This window comes from Eschrichtius robustus, chromosome 3 (assembly GCF_028021215.1).
Source record: "Eschrichtius robustus isolate mEscRob2 chromosome 3, mEscRob2.pri, whole genome shotgun sequence".
NCBI classification, from domain to species: domain Eukaryota; kingdom Metazoa; phylum Chordata; class Mammalia; order Artiodactyla; family Eschrichtiidae; genus Eschrichtius; species Eschrichtius robustus.
In genome coordinates, this window is record NC_090826.1 from 108,119,670 (window position 1) to 108,125,944 (window position 6,275).

The 6,275-nt window shown below is 43.7% G+C and overlaps 2 non-coding genes across 2 annotated transcripts; both read left to right on the top strand.

The window, feature by feature from the left end:
* Window positions 1–742: 742 nt before the first annotated feature.
* On the top strand, window positions 743–814 carry TRNAH-GUG (transfer RNA histidin (anticodon GUG)). Its single transcript has one exon. It is a non-coding gene; the product is annotated as a tRNA-His (tRNA).
* Window positions 815–4,503: 3,689 nt separating this feature from the next.
* On the top strand, window positions 4,504–4,577 carry TRNAN-GUU (transfer RNA asparagine (anticodon GUU)). The gene has a single exon. It is a non-coding gene; the product is annotated as a tRNA-Asn (tRNA).
* The last annotated feature ends 1,698 nt before the right edge of the window (window positions 4,578–6,275 follow it).

Sequence of the window (6,275 nt, forward strand, 5' to 3'; positions counted from 1 at the left end):
CCATTGCTCCACAGAGACAAAGGAACATTATTTTCCCCGCTTCCCCCTGGATGAGCAATCACTCCTTCCACGCTGGGCGGAGCCTATCGCCTTTCCCAGGACAGCGGCGGCGGCTCCAAAGCTTCGGACAACAGGAGAGGTGGAGTCCACGCAGCGCGTTCGTCCCGTGGGAAAGCCGTGCGTCGGGCGATTCTGAAGGCAGAAGTGCAGCCGAGCGTCCCCGCCGCGCTTTCCTCCACACCAGCCGCAGATGCCAGCGCCCCGGAGACGCTCCCGGGCCTGAGCCGAGTGGGGCCCAAGGGAAGCTGAGTGCCCGATGGGCTCGTAATGGTTCTTTCTGTTCTTTGCTCCGCCTTCACCCGATCTTCTGCGCCGGGGGCGCTGCCCTCCCTCCGCTCAGCCACGATCTGTGGGGCGGGAGCCTGAACCAGGGGGTGGGGAGTGTTGGTCCAAAGGGGCAAACGCAAGAGGCGGGAAAGAAGCCGGCGAGGTGGGGACGAGGACAACGAGACTTCCCAGAAAGCACGTGCCGGATTTGGGGAGATGAGAATTGGTTTTTGGTTTTCTTTTGTTCTATCATCATGTATCAGAATTGAAAAGAAAAGAGGGGAAACCGGTGCTCGGGCATGAGAGAGAATACGAATACCTGCAATTTCCAAGAATAAAGCGGTGCAGTGACTGGAATCCTTTTATGTCACATGACATACATCAAGGGTAGTTGTTGTCGCTTGGAATATGGCGCGCCGTGATCGTATAGTGGTTAGTACTCTGCGTTGTGGCCGCAGCAACCTCGGTTCGAATCCGAGTCACGGCATTACCCTTACACCTGGCGTCTGCTTTCCCTTTTCTTACACCCGGTAGTGGTCTACACTGGGTTCTCAGACATGTGACTGCCAATTTTTATCCAAAAAGGAAATTATTTAGGTGTATTAACAGAACGAAACGCACAAATCATTAACGGACAGCTATTTGATGTGAAATCATCACGAGGATCACGACATAGAAAATTTTTACCAACCAAGTATGGATGAAACACTTTGATACATGGATGAAGCCCTTTGACACACTTTCCAGGTAATGCCTACCCATCCCCTGCTACTTTAATCTATTCTGATGTCCACCCCTCAGGTTAAGCTTGTTCTTTCTTCAAATTCACGTAAATGAATATACACTTTTTACTATCTGGGTATTATCAAGCAGAGATTCTGAAGTCGAGTTTCCCACTAGTAGGGAAATCACAGAGGTCAGCACGTCATGAAGGCAATGGACAAGACTTTGCCCTGGAGAAAGCACCTTCAAGATCATGGTACTTCTCCTGCCAGGTAACTCTAAGTACATACCCAACAGGCCACCATCTCTCACTCAGGGTCATCATCCTCCCCTCCACCCGAACCAAACCACTCTCCGCAAAGAAATTCTAGCGAAGATCTCCCAATCCCCCCGCCCCTCCCCCCACACGCAGAACACACGCGCCCGCCCACCAGATTGACCGCCTTTCGGCAGCGGCTCCAGAATCACAGACACCCGCAGCCACTGTGCTGTCTCATCTACTGTTGCCTCTGCTGGCTTGGTCCACCCCGCTCCCCCTCCTCTTGCCTTACAGTGGACATAACATTTATCCTAACAGGTCTTCTGAGCGAGCGTCCAAGGGAAAAGGGAAAACGTGCCCATTGCCTGACAGAGACCACGGGGATTCAAAACAACAGTAGCTGGAGAAGTTGGGGCATTTACCTAGATCACCATCCTATTGATATTCTGGTGTTGATTTTTACACCTACCTTCTGCTTATGTCACCGATAACAGTTTTCCCTTGTGGTAGTGAGATGAATTGGAAACTCAAATTACTCAGGGAAATGAATGTGAATGAATGGATTGAAAGAGAATATTTTAAAAATATATTCTGCCCTCACTCAACTGATGAGTGCATGGAGATGGCAAAGGCCTGGGAGACCCAGCACGTCCGCTGTTGCTGGGCCAGTCATTGGATCTGAACCTGCTGCCACTCGGAACACCTCGAGCCTGGGTCTCTGTCTCTGAGAGATGCTTCGGAGGATCCATCTGCAAGGCAGCGACCGACCACACCACCCCGTTTCCTTTTCCTGGGGAGGCTAAGCTGGGGTCTTCCTGGATCACAAAGGTAGATATTTTAATGACCAGAAGTTATAAGAAAATCCTCTTGACATTTTTACTCATCAGGGAAATAAGCATTAACACTATAAGGTGGTATCATTACACACCCTCCAGCATGGCAGTAACTTAAAAGAATTCGTGCTCCAAATGCTGACACAAGTGTGGAGCAATTGCATCTGTAGTATAGCTGGTTTGAAATCATTCTAAAATACAGTTGACACAAGTTCATCTTGTACCTACTCCATGACCCAGCAGTTGCAATACTTCTATGAATGCACAAGTATACAAAAAGATTGATATGGAATATTCATCAAAACACCAAGAATATTCATCAAGAACACCAATTAACACCAACTCCCCCCACCAAAATTACTCCAATAATACCAAAATTAATAAGTGGTATACATAATATGAATATGTTTAATGAACAAAATGTTGCATGAAACAAAAGTCAGTTACCAAAAATGTACATTCATTCATTTGAATTTCAAGAGCAGGCAACAGTAATCTACTGCAATAAACTTCAGAATAGTAATTAACTAAGTGATCTAGTGTAGGAATTGCCTAGAAAGGGGCTCAAGTGACATTTTTAGGATGATGGCAATTTTCTATAACTTGATCTGGGTGGCGATTACATTTGCCAAATTTCAACAAACTGTGCCTATGCCCTAAAGATTTGTGCTTTTTACACTATGTGAACTATAGTTCAATGATTTACTGTTCCCATAAAAATCAGTGGATGGTGGATGAAGGCAGGTTGGTGTAGACCATGACAACTAGTTTGCATTTTATTGTAAACTCATTAAGAACTCGTTCTCCTTTAGTGTAAAAAAATCCCACTGATATTTGAAATATCTTTACTGGAAAAAAGGGCAATCACCATGTCATTTCGTTAGTGCAAGCTATAGACAAGGCTCCTTGAGAGGCGGTATTTCAACTTTGGGGATATGTTCTGCTCAACAGTGAGACAAGGAACCATCCTAGGTTTCACTTTGACTGGCACCCGCGGGTTTGTGCACTGTGGGATTTACTCCTTCTCACAGCATTGTGCTCTGCGGCCAGCGGCAAACTCTGCTCTCCAACCACTGCTAAGGGGCATAGCTGGTGCTGGCGTTAAAAGCAAATGGATGGAATATTATTCAGCCATAAAAAGGAGATATTGCCATTTGCAGCAGCATGGATGACCTAGGGATTATCATACTAAGTGAAGTAAGCCAGACAAAGACAAATATCATATGATATCGCTTATATGTGGAATCTAAACAAAACAAAACAAAAACGATACAAATGAACTTATATAAAAAACAGAACTAAAAAACAAAAAACAGAACTAGACCCACAGAGGTAGAAAACAAACTTACAGTTACCAAAGGGGAAAGGGGTGGAGGGATAAATTAGGAGTTTGGGATATACACAGTGCTATATATAAAATAGATAACCAACAAGGACCTACAGTATAACACAGGGACCTATACTTCATATTTTGGAATAACCTATAAGGAAAAAGAATATGAAAAGAAAAAGATAGATATGTATGTATAACTGAATCACTTGGCTGTACACCTGAAATGAACACAACAGTGTAAATCAACTATAGGTCAATTAAAAAAAAAAAAAGCAAATGGAAAGACAGGTCATAGACACTACCTTGCTATAGCCTGGATTTGAACTGAGGTTGCTGCAGCCGCTATGCAGTGTTATCCACTATACAATCACAATGCACCACAGGCCTGCAGGTGACTTTCTTGACATAAATATATTAACACTGTTTTTGTTGTTTTATTCTTGGACACCTACAGATGTTCGTGATTTTCTCTCTTTCATGCTCTTCTCCGATTCTCCCTCCCCATTCTGCTACTTTATAAAAAAACTCATCTCAGAATCTGGCCCGAGCCTCCTCACAGGCTTCCTGGGAGGTCTCGCTGTCTCATCCATGCCTTTGCTTGCTTTCGCTGCTTTTCACGTTTTCTCTTTGGACCTGATCTCATTCCCGTTGCCGCCATACCGAGCACACCTACTAAACCTGCGGGGCAGATGGTCGGGTGAAAGCGGAGCAAACCGGGAACCGTTACGGAGCCCACCGGGCGTTCAGCTTCCCTTGGGCCCCACTCGGCTCAGGCCCCGGCCGTCTCCGGGGCGCTGGCGTCGGCGGGTGTGGAGCAATGCGCAGTGGGGACGCTCGGCTGCCCTTCTGCCTTCGGAATCGCCCAACGCACGGTTTCCCCACGGGACAAACACGCTGCGTGGACTCCACCTCTCCGGTTGTCCGAGGCTTGGAGCCGGGGCCGCTGTCCTGGGAAAGGCGAGAGGCTCCGCCTAGCTTGGTAGGCATACTTGCTCTCTGTGGGCCTGAGGACAGAGGGGGCTCCTCGTGTCTCTGTGGCGCAATCGGTTAGCGCGTTCGGCTGTTAACCGAAAGGTTGGTGGTTCGAGCCCACCCAGGGACGCATCTCACCCTTTTAGAATGTAAAGGATGTACCAAGGTTTCTAGTCTGCGCATCCTCTCCCATGCTCCACTATTAGGCTCCTGCCCCCTGACACAGGAGGACCTAAGTCCAGATAATCACTGAGCCTCAGAGAGGATCTCTGGAGGAAAGCACTGGGAATCTCGGAATTCACGAAAGAGTAGACTCATCATCTTTACCCTGTAAACTCCTTTTACCAATGAAGTTTCTTACACTGTTTGTACTAGTCTTTATTTAACCCTTTCCATATACTTTTGCAATTAATTTGGTACTATGCTTTTCCTATTACAAATAATGCTACAGTCATCATTCTTGTACACATAGCTATAGGGTAGAATCTTGGAAGAGCAATTACTCTATCATAGCTTATACATGGTTTTGTATATAATTCCATTCTCTCGCCTTTGTTGGCTTACTAGTTATAACTCTTTCTCTTGTTATTTCATTGATTGCTTTAGGCTTTAGAGCAGGCATCTGTAACTTACCACAGCCTGCCTTCAAGTGATGTCATACCTCTTCACATTTCTTGCTTGCCTGCCTTTATGCTTTTGTTGTCATGCATTTTACTTTGCATATGTTATGAACCACAAATCCAAGGTTATTACTTTTCCTTAAACTCTCCCGTGTTTTTAAAGAGATTTAATTGATAATAAAAAATCATATATTTTCCCATGCAGATACTATGTCTCTTGTCCTTTCATTCCTTTGGTTTTTTTATTTAATTTTTTTTTAATTGAAGTGTGGTTGATTTACAATGCTGTGTTAATTTCTGCTGTACAGCAAAGTGATTCAGTTTATATATATATACATATACATATATATACAAATATATATATATATATGCTTTTTCATATTCTTTTCCATTAGGGTTTATCTCAGGATATTGAATATAGGTCCCTGTGCTATAGAGTAGGACTTCATTCCTCTGTGTACATCCAGAATTCCATCTGATGTGAGCTCTCTTCTTGGAGGACTCCTTTAACAGTTCTTGCATTATGGATTTGCTCCTGATGAAGTCTTTCAGCATTTGTATGTCTGTAAATGTTGTCATTCACTTTCATTTTTCAAAGAGTTTTTATTTTGGAGGGGGGGAGGAGGCATAGAATTCCACCTTGACTTTTTTTTTCCTTCAGTCCTTTAAAAATGTTGCTTCACTGTCTTCTCACTTCCACTGCTTTTGATGAGAAATGTGACGTAATCTTTTTGTTTTCTGTATGTACTGTGTCTTTTCTCTCTGGCTGCACTGGGGAATTTTATTTTCTTTTTCAATGGATTTGAGCAGTTTAATTATAATGTGACTAGGTATGGTTTTCTTCATGTTCCTTGTGCTCAGGGTTCATTTGGCTCTCTGGACTGGCAGGTTTATAATATTCATTATGACTGGAATATTTTCTGTCATGTTTCTTCAAAATTGTTTCTTCAAGAAATTTCTCCTGGTATTTTCAGAGACTCCAAACACTCCTATATTAGACCTTTTAAAGTTACTCTACGATTCAATGATGCTATGTTCAGTAAAAAAAAAAAAAAAAATTTAACTGGAGTTTCATTTTGGATATTTTCAGTTGTTCAAGGCTTTGTGTTCCCTAATCTTTTTTCCTGCAATGTCTAATCTGTTGTTGATTCACATACGTTATAGTTTTCATCTCTAAAGTTAGCTTTTTGCCATTTTTGTATGTTCCA